The following is a 15,899-nucleotide window of genomic DNA, read 5'->3' as shown; positions in this document are numbered from 1 at the left end:
TTTCGATCGAAATCCCCTATTTTGATGTTGTAATCTTTTCTTTAATCTTATTTTGAGGAGAAAAAAAAGAAGGATTAGCTTTTTTATTTTGTATTTTCAATTTCAATTTTGTTTGTATCCTTCATAAGACTCTACAATCAACAATAATTTGATTCTCACCTCCTGCATTTATTCTTTTTTGTTTTATATATCCTAAGAAGAAAAGAAAAATAAAAATATATGTGTAAAAATATTATCAATATTTTTTTATTAATTCTCATCTGGTGGCCAGAAAAAAGAAGAAGAAAAAAAGTGAGACAGAGTGCGAGAGAAAAAAAGAAAAAAACTATAAAAATTTAGAAAAATGGGGAGTCCCGGATTGGGAAATCGAAACAGTGTGCAAAGGCTAGGCATCACGGAACCTATTTCGTTGGGAGGACCGACTGAGTATGATGTGATTAAAACCCGAGAGCTCGAGAAGGTTTCGTTTTTTAACTGTGCTTTAACTGTTGTAGTTGTTTAGTATTTGTTCTTTTTGAAGTTATTTTGAGGCTATATTGAAATTTGGTTCTTTGGAATTCTGGACCTTCAGTATTTGTAGGACGTGGGATTGTATGAGAGTCAAGAGGAAGCTATTGGACGGGAGGAAGTACTGGGGAGGCTTGACTAGGTTGGTTTGTAGTTTTTACTTGTCTGTCTCTTGAGAATTTGAGTTGAATGACTTGGTACAGTACTCAATGTTTCTTGCTTGACTATTTGAATGTGGGTTTGTGTTTTCGGGTTCTAGTGATTGATGCTGATTTTTTGTTAACTTGAACAGATTGTGAAGAAATGGGTTAAAGCAATTAGCCACGCGAAAGGTATGCATGAGCATCTGGTTCAACAAGCAAATGCTAAGATATTCAGCTTTGGTTCTTATCGACTAGGGGTATGACTGATTTATTACACAACTTTGCTACTTGGTATTTATCTTTAATTTTCACTTTGGTTGCAGTCCTGCAAGTTATAAAGAAAAATGCATAAGAATTAATTTATGTAGAGTTTCATAATGGATTAACGCACTCCCTTATTATCTTAAAGCCACTATTGATATGAGCTTTTTGTTCCGAGTTTCTGCAAAATTAAGCTTGTTTGGTTATATATTCCTAGCTTGCCATCTATCTCGGGAATATTGGTGGATATCACTTTGAAGTTTGAGCTAGCTGTTTGTTGCGTGTTGTGAGTACTATAAATTATACGTAAATAATGTGCAAGTATACACAATCGCTCAAGTAATATAATGATGAGTGAGTATCGTCTCCACAGGGATTGGGTGAAATTACAAAAGTCTAACCAAAGCAATGCACTATTCTATCTAAGTATAGTTAGTCTTGATATATACAAATGTCACGACAATGTAAATGTGTATGCTGGTGGATATGGAGTGATGGTCTGATGGTGTAGCCAATGGAAATGCAATGACAATGATGGATGTTTAATAGGTATTGTTCTTGGTAGGTCATATGCATGATAGCATTAGCATAGTATTATGCCATGGCATCAGTAAATGGTAGGATAGTTAGATAGAATGCTTTTAGGATACCCGATGATGATGATTTTTGTTAGGCTAGATTCTGAATGTAAATGACTGTTGAGAATGATAGAACTCACTCTAGGGCTTGATGCTTTGTGAAAATTTTACACGATTTGTATGCTTTTTATGCTTAGAAAATTTAGAAATTTTTTTATGAAATAACTCTAGTTAGTTTTGACATTGAAATATAGTTTTGTGCTTAAAATAAAAAATCAAAAACAACTCCCTTGGAAATGAAACTGTGAATAAATGCTTAGGCATAGCTGTAGAGGGACACTCCTCTTTGCCGTGACATTGCCTGGAACTTTCTTTAATAAATGGCAGCCTTGTGCATATGAGTTAATGAAAGTAGTCACGGGATGACTCTACTTAACTAGCTCGGGGGTGGAAGGTATGCTCTCTTTCATCTAGAGTGTGGGAGAGTAGGTGTGATGAGCTGACTCATTTCATAACAACAAGTAATTAAAAAAAGGGAGTTAAAATGTGCTTAATGAATAAGCAAATGCATTGGCAAAAACTAGAGGACTAGATTAGAAATTGTCTAGGTTTGCTAAGTATAGATTGGATACAATCACGCACACACTACCACAAAGGATCTTGACCTAGGGAAAAGTACTTGAATTCTTGATAAGTCTAGCATGTTGAAGCCTATTTTTTTCTAAGGGTTGAAATTCAATTTTATCCTACTGTCTTACTGTCGAACATTGCCATGACATTTTACTTATGTAACTGCTATCCATTGCTTGAGGACAAGCAATAGCTTAAGTTTGGGAGTGTTATAACTTCCTAAAAAGGCTACTTTTAAGGTCTTTTTCACTTAAGTTATTACCGTGACATTTGTATATATCAAGACTAACTATACTTAGATAGAATAGTGCATTACTTTGGTTAGACTTTTGTAATTTCACCCAATCCTTGTGGAGACGATACTCACTCATCATTATATTACTTGAGCGATTGTGTATACTTGCACATTATTTGCAACTATATGCAACTACATGATCCTAAAATGCCTAAAATGAGCTTTTAAACAAACAATAATTTAAGTGAAAAAGGCCTTAAAAGTAGCATTTTTAGGAAGTTATCACTGTTTCAGCTTGTGTCTAAGTTTATGGGCAAGAAAGTACTTTATGCAGATTGTACATGCTTGCTTTGCTATCTATTTCATTTATGGAACAATACAGGTTTTGTGGAAGAACAATTTCAGCTATTTCTGTTTAGGGTTTTACTTTATTCCAGAGCAAACTTGTAATCTAGACATACATGCATAGTGGGTGTATCACGTGCGTTCTAATTTGGTCTGATCTAGAGTATGCTATGATCTTTTCTTGGTTTACTTAAGTTGCTACAATATAACTGGAATAAGACATTTTATCTTGGTTTCTCTTTTCTTTTTGAAAAAGGAGACAAATCTGTGTTTAGAGTTTTACTATTCTATAATCCAATTATTGGAGTGTATGGTTTTCATTTGATGGATGTCTATACCGCTTTAAGTTTAATTGTTCTGCAGACTTCATAATCATACCATCATATACATGCTGTCTCTAACTTTTGCTTTGAATTTGGAGTTTTAATTTTTCATTTATTTCTGTTGTTTTTGAAAACAGGTACATGGACCTGGTGCAGATATAGATACCCTTTGTGTGGGACCTAGACATGCAACACGAGAAGTGAGATTAGATCTTTCTCTGCTTTTTTGCATCAGTTCATTTTTTATTTTTTATAATGAGAAAGTGTTGATTGACAAACTTAAAAAATGCTCGAATCTGTTTGGTATAGGAGGATTTCTTTGGTGAACTACACAAGATGCTATCAGAGATGCCTGAAGTGTCGGAATTGCACCCTGTGCCTGATGCTCATGTCCCGGTCATGGGATTCAAATTCAAAGGAGTTTCCATAGATCTTCTCTATGCAAGACTCTCACTTTGGGTTATTCCTGAAGTATGTACCGGTTTATCTAGTCTCTGTCTTTAATTGTCATTCTCTCCATTTTATTGTCTTCTAATTAGAAGAAATTTAGCTCACTGATGAACCTTTGTTACTATTCTATTTTGCATGAAGTGTATAGTTAGAGCAATTTGGGCCTTTACTTTGTGGAGGCAGTGTCTGGTACCTAGTTGGTTGCATGATTTGAGTCACTACTATATGAGTTATATCAGAATTTTAGTTTATGAATGTTGACATCCAGTTCTTTATGAAGAATTAGAAGTCGTCTCCTCTTCATGGTCTCCATTGGATTTGCTTCTCCACCTGTAATTTACTCGGTTCTTTGGCTTCTTTCCCTTCATTTTAGTGAAGTTGGAGCTATCATATCTAAAATAGAAACAGATTAATTAATTAGATTTGATTGCGGTACTGAATCAAAAGAAATACCTCAGGTCAATTCCATTATGTATTTTATTGAACAAATTCTTTTTTAATGGATGTGCCTATGGTATGAAATTTACGGTGGAGCAATCATCTTAGTATAAAATGATCAATAATCTCAATGTAGATGGACTTACTCTTTAAGTTTAGAAGACAAAGAAAATAGCTCATTTTATTGTTGATGCCAGTGGCTATGAAGAATTTTTTTCCTTTATTACCCTAAATTTCAGTTCGAAGTCTGAATTGGACCTGATTTTCCAGATCATTTTCAATCCTAGGTGACCTATAGAACAAGCCTTACCTACATTAGGCTTTCCATAATTTTTTTTTGATAGGAATGAAAGGCCTCGTTAAAAACCCCCTTCTTAAATTAAAGGCCTTGAAGAAAGGTCGTTAATCATAGGAAGGAGGAAAAGAGTGCCTTGGAATTTTTATTAATATTGAACATTACATAAAAGTTAAAAATAGCACTAAATTGCTTGACATAAGACTTAAACACTCCTCCTCCCAACATAAAAACCTACACACTTGGTCAAGAAAACCACAAATAGACCCTTACAATCAACCTATCCCTTTCTTTATTAAGCTATCTGCCTCTCCGTTACACTCCCTTGGAATCAACCTTACTGAATGAACCTTTCCACAGATAAGACTCGAAATCTGATAAACAATAGGCGAGAAAAAAATAGGTGCCAGAGTCGGGGACTGAATCCATTCCACTGCAGACGAGCAATCACTTTCAACGATCAACCTACCAACTGAAGCCCACCGAGAATACAAAAAAATATCCATGCCTCTTTTTATAGCTTTTAATTCAGCAAGTGGGGGGATTGCTTGACCAACTCTCTGAGAAAATCAAAAGACTGCAACCATTCCAATCTCTTAATAAGCCTCCTATACCTCCACCCGAATCGTTCTGCGTAACAGCTCCATTGACATTCATCTTTAGGAAGTCTACTGGGGGGTAACCACCGAAAGACAATACGATCTTTAACATTACAAGATGAAACACCATCTGCAAGAGATGGATTACCAATCAGCACATCCTCTTGTATGTTAATACCCAGAAATTTGGCATGGAACCATTTAGCAAGCCTGAATCTAACAATGAAGAACAGTGACACTATGTCTAAAAGAATTCCTTCGAACACCATTGCGTTCCTATGTTTCCATATAGACCAGAAAATGACTCCCGGAATAAACTTCCAAATCGTAGATTTCTCCCTCAACTCACCCCAGGAACAAAGAAGAGAAGGAGGATCTTGTGGTAGAACCATAGCAATTTCCCAAAAACTAGCTACTTTATTCCATAATTCCCAAACAACATTACAAGTGATGAATAGATGCTGCACAGATTCCTCCAGTTTCTTACAAAATGGACACAGAATATCATCCCCTAGGGGTAGACCTCTCTTAACCAACTCAACTTTGATTGCTACTTTCTGGTGAGCAAGATGCCAAAGGAAAGCTTCCACTTGAGGTGGTGCAAAGCCCAACCAAACCCCTTTTGTCCACACAGCAGTACCCCCAGACATATTACCAAGAGTGTTTCTACAAGATTTAATTGAGAACAATCCATCTCCACTAGCGGTCCACGATAAAAAATCATCCACAATTTCTGAAAGTTGAATATCCTTCAACTTATACATCAACTCCAACCATTGGACCAATTCCCAATCGCACAAATTTCTCCTAGTCTGGACATTCCACACCCAACCACTCGATTCGAAGCTACCAAACTCCTCAACTTTCCCCTCTTTATTAGGAGAGAGCACAAAAATTCTTGGAAAAAGGAATTTCAGAGCACACTCATATGCCCAAACGTCATTCCAAAAAGAAATGGACTTGCCATTTCCTACTTTCAATTTTGAATTTGACCTGAGACAATCTCCTACCGAATCATTCTTCAAATAGTTATTAGCTATTCCTCTCAAAATCCAAGATGATTGAGGATGAGAAACCTCCCTAATAGACATTGAATTGCAGTTGACCTTATGTTTGCTGCACAACACGCCTTTCCAAAGGGAATTTTTGTCATTGGCAAATTTCCACACCCACTTGCCTAGTAGAGCCCGATTAGTGAGGTTCAAATCAAGAACACCTAATCTACCATAATTTAATGGTCTGCAGACCGAACTCCAGTTCACCCAGTGGATTCTCCTCTTTTCCTCTTTATCACCCCATAGGAAATTGGCCATTAACGAGTTTAACTTCTTACCAATTTTGCATGGCATTTTAAACAAAGATAAGAAAAAAATTGGTAAGGAGGATAACACCGACTTCAATAAAACTGTCCTACCGGCCAATGTCAGACAAGAAGCTTTCCACCCTGCAAGTTTGGCACTAAAGTTCCTAAAAACTGGATCCCATAGAGCCTCTGAATTCTTCTTGGCACCTAGGGGAAGGCCCAAATATTCTGTTGGAAAGGAACCTACTGAACAACCCATTCGTGATGCCCAGTCTGTTAATTCATCTTCCTCCATGTTAATTCCAAAAAGCTTACTCTTAACCAAATTTAAATGCATACCTGCCATGATACTAAATATCCTCAACACTCTTATAACGTTCTTGAGCTGAGTAATCGAAGCTTGGCAAAAAATGATTAAATCGTCGGCGAACTGAAGATGAGATAACTTAGTAGTATTATCAGTTTTCCCTATTACGAACCCCTGGAACAGACCCTTGTCCACTGCTTTAGAAAGCATCAAATGAAGCAACTCGCCCACAATGTTAAACAATAATGGAGAGAGACTACAACCTTGTCGTAAACCTTTGGCCATAGGAAACTCATCCGAAGGAGACCTATTCACAAGAATTGAAATCGACGCTGTTGAAAGACATTGAGAAATCCACGAAGACCATCTGTTACCAAAACCCATCTCTGTCATCGCTCTAAATAAAATAGACCATTCCACAGAATCGTAGGCTCTACGGAAGTCAACTTTTAGTACAACCCCTCGCAACCCTTGTTTTCTCCAATAATTAATTCCCTCATTCGCAGTGAAGGCACAATCCAACAGCTGTCTCCCCGGTATAAAGGCGAACTGAGATTGACTAATAATATCTCCTACATAGCAGCTCAGTCTCTTGGATACCACTTTAGAGAGAATCTTGTAAAGACTACCCACAAGACTAATTGGTCTAAAGTCCTCCACACTATCCGAATTAAGTTTCTTTGGAATGAGTGTAATAAACGCATGATTAACCCCATGTTCCCAAACCCTGCCCAAATAAAAATCCTGAAAAAATCTCAAAACATGCTCCTTCAAAGTCGGCCAGCATTTCTTGAAGAAGCCCATGGTGAAGCCATCCGGACCTGGAGCTTTAGAGCTGTCTGAATAGGCTATCGCTTGCCAAATTTCCTGTTCAGAGAACTGATCCTCAAGTTTTGTAGATTGACTTTCTGTAAGCTTAGCGAAATCCAGAGATAAAACGTCCACTTCCATAGTAGACTTGTAGTTGTAGGCATTCTTAAAGTAGTTCGCGATATGTGACTTTATCAAATGCGGATCTGAAATAACAGAGCCATTGATCTTCAAACTTGTAATTTCGTTTCTTTTGCTCATGTTTAACGCAGACAGGTGAAAGAATCTTGTATTTCTATCCCCATCCTTTATCCATTTTGTCCTTGACTTCTGAAACCAAATACTTTCTTCAACCCTATACAGCCTCCAGAGATTCGTTCTGAACTGAGACAACTGATCCCACTCCTGCTGGGAGAGAACATCGTCTTGTGCCTTAAATTCAATATCATGGATCTTCAATTCCAAATCTGAAATAGACTCTGAAATCCCATGAAACTTACTGCCAGACCAGTTTCTTATTGATTTTTTTGTCCCTTGTAAAAAACTGAAGAAGCCCCTTCTCTTTTTACTCCCCCTCCAATTTTCCAAGGACGATTGAACCAACTCCTCGAAACCTTTCTCCTCTAAAAGATAATTAAAAAATCTGAACGGTTTAGGACCCCAATCCACTGATTTTTCCTCCAATGAGACAGGATTATGATCAGATAAAGACCTAGGTAATAAGCTCTGCACAACATTCGGAAAACATAACAAAAAATTCCCAGATATAAGAAACCTGTCAAGTCTGACCCAAGTAGAAGTTTCTCTGTTATTACACCATGTAAACCTTCCCCCTATCATAGGTAGATCAATTAAGTTAGATTGATTCAGGAAATTTCTCATGATATCAATAGATAGCCAATTTTGAGACCTTCCCAATTTCTCAGTCGGATCAAGGTACACATTGAAATCACCCCCAATACAGATTGACCTGGTTTGAGCAGCAACAAAATCCTTTAACTCCCTGAAAAATTCTGCCTTTTCTGAATCAACGAAAGGACCATACACATTTATGATCACACACTCTGCACTTGAGTTCTTAAACTTCCCAAAAACTGCAATGAATCTGCCGCTAAGATGGCAGTTTGATACTTCAAATACGTTATCATTCCACAAGACTATTAATCCATCTGCTGACCCCACAGCTGGAACAAAATTTCCACCATTAAGTATACAACCTCCTAACCTTCTCCTAAGAGCCTGAGAGCAGTTTTCCAGCTTTGTTTCTTGAATGAGAAGGATGCACGGTTTAAACTTCTTAACCATATTTGATATAGCTCTAGATTTCTCTTTTTTTCCCAAACCCCTTACGTTCCATGAAATAATCTTCATCTGTGTCATAAAGACTAATCTAAAACCAAAACCTCAAGGTATAAGAACTATCGGTAGACTAAACCCCCGGGTCCAGCCCCTCCCTGTTTTCCACCAAATTCTTCTCAAAATTTATGATTTTTTCCAAGAATGCCTTCTTCCCTTCTTTGAATGAGATCCCCAGTATTTTGCTAACTTCCCAAGTAGCCAAAGTTTCTTCCAAAAATACCGAGAAATTTGGAGAAGACAAAGAATGAAAACTGACCCTATCCAGAGCTTCCCTGATCAGAAGCCTTCTTTTTCTTCTAGCCTCAAACCTAGCCCCTGAATCAGATTGACCAACTGATGAAACATCATTTATCCTCCGGGGAGACTGTAAGTGATCTCCAACCTCCTCCTCCCCTATTTGTCTTACCTCCAAGATAGCAGGACAAGACTGATTGCTCAGCAGAGGGCTGATTAAAGAACTGTTATGATCTTGCAACTCCAAAGATTGTAAAACTCCTTCTTCACTGCTCGTATTAAACCACACCTTTCTATCTTTAGATCTTCTATACACTCTAGAAGTAGAACCTCTATTCTACCTTCCCAACGATGTATTACTAAAATGCAAGCTTTTGGATAAATGGTCTAAAGGACACCACCTCCTTAAACCCTTTGCAAAAGACTTCTTATTAAGTCCTAGCCCCTGGTGAGTACTCAAAATAACTGGCCTTGTATCCTTTTCCACCTCTTTTGCAACCGCACTGCATATTTCCTTATCCTTGACAATAGCTTCCTCTGACCTTTCCTCAATTGTATTATTTGAAAGCCCTCTATCTGAGGACCCAACAGGCAACGAATTAGAGTTTAAGTCTGACGAGACAGTAGCCAAAATCTGTAATTTAGGTTCATCCGAACCATATTGTTGTTGCTCTCCTTCCATTTCCACCCGGGGCTCCAAACGGTTACCATAACCCAGTTTTAATAAATTAACAGCAGGCCCAGATGGCGAAATTCTATAATTATTTGTATTGGGCTCACTCAAGTACTCTTGTTGGGCTTCCTCAACTTCATTAACACAATCATTCCTTAGCCCAAGACCCCGGTAATCTTCTTTGAAATTCAAATCTTCTTCAGAAAAACCTGACACCTTAGCACCACTATGTTGACCTTCTCCTTCCTGCAGCATTAATTGCTTACTTTCACTGCCGCCTGCTATTGTTGTACGGGTTTCCCCTACCAACCATTTGTCTACTGAATCCCTAGAGTCCTGGGGTAGCAGTTGTGGGCTGCCTATTCCGCCTGAACTCCGTACTTTCTCCTCTGATGGAGTTTCGTCTCTAGACTCTCTATCTCCGGCCACCGTAAGAATTTCTGCAGAAAAACTTTCCTGTTTTGAATTGACCGATCCCACACTAATTTTTACCTTGTATGATCTCCCATATGAGCCCAATGTGACAGTATCCTGTATATCATAAGGACTGGCCACCCTCAACAAAGCTCTTACCACCGCCAAATCCTCTCCTCTGATCGTGGATTCATGGAAACACACCAGTTTCCCCCACCTTGAGACAAGCTTTTCCAAAAAAAATACATTACAACATAGTAAGGGGGTTCCAACCAACTCTACCGAACAGAATGCCATCGGAACTCCATCTATACTCATAAGTGGATCAAGCCAATCAAACCAAAAGGACACTTCCTCTCTTCTGCTCGACCACACCTCCTCGAACTCTTCCTTCGAACCAAAGATTAAGATGCAAGAATTCCACGTATATCCCCATTTAACTCCCTTGACCTTGATCCCTTTACTAGCCAGCCCCTTCACTACTATCTCTAGATCCAAGTGGGATTTGATGATCCCAGTTAATGATCTTTTCACCCAATCATATTCGTCTGAGGGGATATGCATTTCCCACAAATTCTTCATTCCTACTTCCTTAACTATATGACCCTCCCGAATCTCTTTTGCCGCTGGACCTTCCCTCCTACCGTCCAAAGATGCTAACGCATCCTTGTAAGATCTCTCATCTCTCAGTCGGCTGTATGACTCTGATCCAACTCTTCTACTCCGAGACACATCCTTATTCCACTTATCTTCTTCCCTTCTGCCATTGCTTCTAACAGCCTGCCTGGGTCTCTTCTTCTGGTACTTGGCAACTCCTACCGAGATCTTCTTGCCATCTATCCAAATACCATTAATATTTGCTAACGCCTTCATCAACACCTCCTCCTTTGCAAACTGGACGAAAGCGAACGTGTAATTTCTATAATTCAGCTTGTTAAGATTGTTCGGGATGTAAACACGTACAACACTCCCCTGTTGTTGAAAAATTTCCTTAAGTGTTTTCCAAGTTACCCTCTTACTCAGATTATCAACGAAAACCGTCCAATCTTCGCCGGAAGACTGACCAACTGAAAACCTCCCTCTCTCTTCCGCTTTCTCTCTGACACTCTCTCTCATATTTTTTTTTAGTTAATTGTGAGGCTGATAAAAAAAGCTTAGGCTTTCCATAATAAAATTGGAGACATTGTAATGCCTACAGTAGACTGAATAGGACAAAGGGAAGGTGTAACATATGTTTTGGTAGCTTATGTAAATTGCTAGAATTGTTTGATTTTGTATATCAATATTTAAGGTACAAAGAATTAGCGGACCATCCTATGACTAGCATGCATGATTAGATGCAATGAATAATATATACACTCTCCGACACAATAAAAAGGACAACTTAGAATACTGGATTGTAAACACTTAAATTTGGATGACATTTGACAATGATTGTTAGCGCTGTGCACTTGAGGTATTCTGAGGGAGAACCAGAGCTGTTTTTACCCACCTTTGGCTATGGCTTAGGGGAGATGATTTTCATTGATTTTTTTACCCACCTTCACTTAAAAGTCATTACATTGTAACTCTTTTTTTAATTAAAATTTTGAAATATATCTGAACATTCACATAGCTTGTGTTGATTTTTGGTGCAGGACTTGGATATTTCGCAAGATTCTATATTACAAAATACAGATGAGCAGACAGTTCGTAGTCTTAATGGTTGCAGAGTCACTGACCAAATTTTACGTTTGATTCCAAATATTCAGGTTGTGGCTATCACTTTGTGTATCATACATAGATTTTTTGTTGCCCAGAGATTCTTGATTTTGATTATGTTCTGTGTCATGAATTGCAGAATTTCCGGACAACTTTGAGATGCATGAGGTTTTGGGCAAAACGTCGTGGTGTCTATTCTAATGTATGAGATGCTTTTTATATTGGCAAGATTATGCTTACTCTTAGTCTTACATTAATAAAAAAATAATCTTTTTTTGTCAGGTTGCTGGTTTTCTTGGTGGTATAAATTGGGCATTGCTTGTTGCTCGTATATGCCAGCTGTACCTAAATGCTTTGCCGAATATGTTAGTTTCTCGATTTTTTAGGGTGTATACCCAGTGGCGTTGGCCAAACCCAGTTATGCTTTGTCCAATAGAGGAAGGATCTCTTGGTCTTCAAGTTTGGGATCCCAGAAAATATCCCAAAGATAGATATCATTTGATGCCAATAATTACCCCTGCTTATCCTTCCATGAATTCTAGTTACAATATGTCCTCGAGTACTTTGAGAATCATGACGGATGAATTTCAGAGGGGTGGTGAAATTTGTGAGGTATGCTGTTATGGTTAATGTCAAATCTCTTCTTGGCAATTTGTTTTATTTTCATTAGTATGAAATCATCTCCCGCAAAGTAGTGTTTTGTTTTCCTCCCCAGTAAACCCCAAAATCAAATTAAAAAACTTGGACACATCTTGAAGATGCTGTGTATAAGCTTTTTTGGCATGAATAAGCTGCTAAGGGAGAGTCTGAGGATAGAAAACATGGTGATGCTTGTTTCAAGTGGAAAGATGTTGAGGTTGAGTTTGCGGACCGTATTGGATAGTCTGAGCTCTTTATCTTCATACCAAGCTGTAATAAGGGAAATCATGGTGTGGGAGGGGGAAAAGAGGAAAGAGAGAGAATAGAGATAAGAAAATGAGGGAAAGTCAAGGTCCGATCAATACTGTAAATCAAGACATTAAGAAAATGTTATTGAATATTTGATACTGATCTTATATCAGAAGAAAATGCTTGATGTATATTTTATTTCACTTACAAACGTGTCAACTGACATTAAGTTTTAAGCAAATGACTTAGAAAAGGCAATGCCAAATGCTGTGATGCATTTGTAAGAACTTTGAGTTTACAACATAGCAATAATTCCTTTTCATTACAGCTCAATGTGGAGTTTGGGATCTACTGTTCAAAGTTCTTTGAATTTCAAAGCAATTTCTAGGTGGATCATAATCTTCTTGTCGCTTTATATTTTTTGAATGCTCATGATTGCTGAAGTATTTAGGTGCAAGTGTTAGATAATCAACTGCATTAGTGAATGTTAAACTTAAGACCTCAATTCACGATGGACTTTAAAGTTTTGTTGGGCAAATAGGATTTGGACCTTTTTTATAATCTAGTGTTGCCCACTAATTTCTCTCTTTTAATGGCTTAGGTTTGGATGTGAAGTAGGTAGAATAAGTTAAATGGCTGGAGTCCCCCAATTCCTAGCCCAAGAAGTTTTTCGGGGGTACATAATTAAAGACATTATTTGAACTTTTAACTTCTCAACTTAAAAAATCATAGGTATATTTGGTCCAAATATGAGTCCATGCTCTTTTGAATGACTTCCAAACTAAGAATTTGTTCAAAGTTGAACTCAAAATCCTTCACTGTTCAAATTTTGTTTCCAAAAGGACTAATGAACTTGTTGATTGTCTGGTTTTCTTCATACCGGTTGAATAATGTCTATATTTCTGTATTTCATATTGTTTTTACACTTTGAATTTGTTGTTCACATTTTTAGTGCTTGCAGGCTATGGTGGCAAGCAAAGCTGATTGGGATACCCTTTTTGAGGCTTTTGCATTTTTTGATGCATATAAGAATTATCTACAAATTGACATCTCTGCTGAAAATGATGATGATTTAAGAAAATGGAAAGGCTGGGTTGAGTCCCGTCTCCGTCAACTCACATTGAAGGTGAAAATCATATTCTTTTTGTACCAGAGGGGACATGTGACTAGAGTTCTAGATTTACCCTCTTGAAAATTTCCCAACCTACTCATAAAATTCTGAAGTGGTTTTCAAGGCCTTACCTGTTTTGTCTTTTTAATGCTTCTAATCTATCATAATTCTTTTTAATTGTTTATTTTTAAATCTAGATTGAAAGGCACACATATAACATGCTTCAGTGCCACCCACATCCTGGTGATTTTGAAGACAAATCTAGGCCCTTCCATTGCAGTTACTTTATGGGTTTGCAACGCAAACAAGGAGTTCCAGTAAATGAAAGCGAACAATTTGATATAAGGTTAACTGTAGAGGAGCTTAAACACACTGTTAATATGTACACTTTGTGGAAGCCTGGAATGCAGATCCGTGTATCCCATGTAAAACGTAGAAACATACCTAGCTTTGTATTTTCTGCTGGTGTCCGTCCTTCCCGTCCATCTAAAGCAACCTGGGATAGTAGGAGGGTATCAGAGGCAAAAGTTTCTGGCCATGCTGGATCAGACAAGTCTGGTGAAGTTAATGGAGTTGCAGATGGACAGGTCGATGGAAAGAAGAGGAAGAGGGTAGATGACAATGCAGAAGCTCAATCGAAAAACGGCAAATATATTACTGCTGTGCCTTCTTCTAGTCCAGAAGTTCAGGTGGGTAGTCCTGCCGGCACTGTGAGTTCTTGTTCCACGAAGGGTGACCATCTAGATGCAACAGGATCGGTTGATCAACCAACAAAGGGAAATGCTGAGAGCTATATGATGAACGGCTTCAATCCAAGTATGGAAGGACTTTCTTCCCATAATGGTGAGGTTGATGGATCTCTTAGATGTGGTCCTCCACATGAGGGTTTGCATGTGACTGCTGATGCAGCAACCTCTAAAGAAGCAGAGAACTTGGCCATTGAGAAAATAATGTCTGGTCCATATGTCTCCCACCAAGCTTTACAGGAACTTTAAGAGCTTGAAGATGATTTAGAATTTAGGAACCAGGTAGTATCTGTGGGGAACACTAGTAATGACCCTCTGCAGTCTTCAGTGTCAGATTCAGCAGGAGCAGCACCAGTACTATCAAGCAATGGAGCTGGTCCTTCCATTGGTTCAAATGCTAGCGGCGGTATAGAAGAGTTAGAGGTTGTTCCTGCTTTCTTTCTCGATGATTCCTAATTTCCATTAGCTTTATCTATCAGCTCCTTGTGCCTGAAAACAAAATTTTCTTCCCCTTTGTGATAATAAAGCCTTTTGGGTATGAGGAGGCTCTAATATCTCAACTACGGTGTATAACCATATTTTTGGGGGCACAAAGAAAGTCCGGAGATGGGGAATAGTTGTAGATTTTGGGATTCGAACCCCAAACTTGTTGGATGCCATCCCATTAGAATTGTTGCATTTAGTACCATCTCAATGCTACTATGCAAAGCTTCCTTTGACCGATGTTTCGGACAACAGGCTGTCTTGTTCTGGAAACATGCAATTATAAATGATAGGCTTGTGAATAAACTGGTTCAACCAAGACAAGCGTCACTAGGCTTTATACCAATAGATAATTCCATGTAAACACTGTTTTACCTCTGTGCAAACTTAGAATATACACAAGATTGAATTTTGATGTTGTTCTTACAAAGGATTGATAAGATTCTGAATATTATTATTTTTCATTTGCAGCCTGTGGAACTTACGGCAATGAAATCAATCCCGATCGCACCTGTGCTACAGAGGAAGCCATTAATAAGGTAGTCACGATGACTTTACTCTGATAAGTAGGAGGATTAGTTTGCTAATAATAAGAATTGAGAAAGTTATTTTCCTGCGTGATTTGCAGATTGAACTTGACATCGCTGGGGAAAGCGTCGGAGAAAAGTGGGTAAACGGGGTGTAGAGAAGAGGGTTATACATAAAGCAGGTGGAAAAACCTAATGGCCGCATGGCGTTCATGCCTTTATAATTTATACCTGACCTGAGACTGTCTTATCCTTGTCTTTCTGTTGCGTTACTTGGGAAAAAATAGAATAAATGATGTTGGTAACGTTGATTGGGAGAGTTGGTTATTTCAGTGATGAACCTTTTTCAATAGTTTGGTAATGATATATTCCATGGAGTGTCATTCTCCCACTTCTTTGTAGTAAATTAGTCATTATTTGAATATACCAAAGGATGAACTATTTCATACAATAAAGAATAGTAAAATGGAACATATTTCCAGATTTGTCTTAAGAAAAAAGTTTAGGGTATGAAAGAGAATTTCTTGTTTTATATCAGA

At 37.9% G+C, this 15,899-nt stretch overlaps 1 pseudogene; it reads left to right on the top strand.

Moving 5' to 3' along the window:
• The first annotated feature begins 212 nt into the window (after positions 1-212).
• LOC120191977 lies at positions 213-15,534 on the top strand (annotated as a pseudogene).
• The last annotated feature ends 365 nt before the right edge of the window (positions 15,535-15,899 follow it).

The sequence above is a fragment of the Hibiscus syriacus genome, unplaced genomic scaffold, assembly GCF_006381635.1.
Source record: "Hibiscus syriacus cultivar Baekdansim isolate YM2019G1 unplaced genomic scaffold, ASM638163v2 tig00116971_pilon, whole genome shotgun sequence".
NCBI classification, from domain to species: Eukaryota; Viridiplantae; Streptophyta; class Magnoliopsida; order Malvales; family Malvaceae; genus Hibiscus; species Hibiscus syriacus.
Note: the sequence above shows the minus strand (reverse complement) of the source record. Positions and strands in the feature narration are given on the sequence as shown.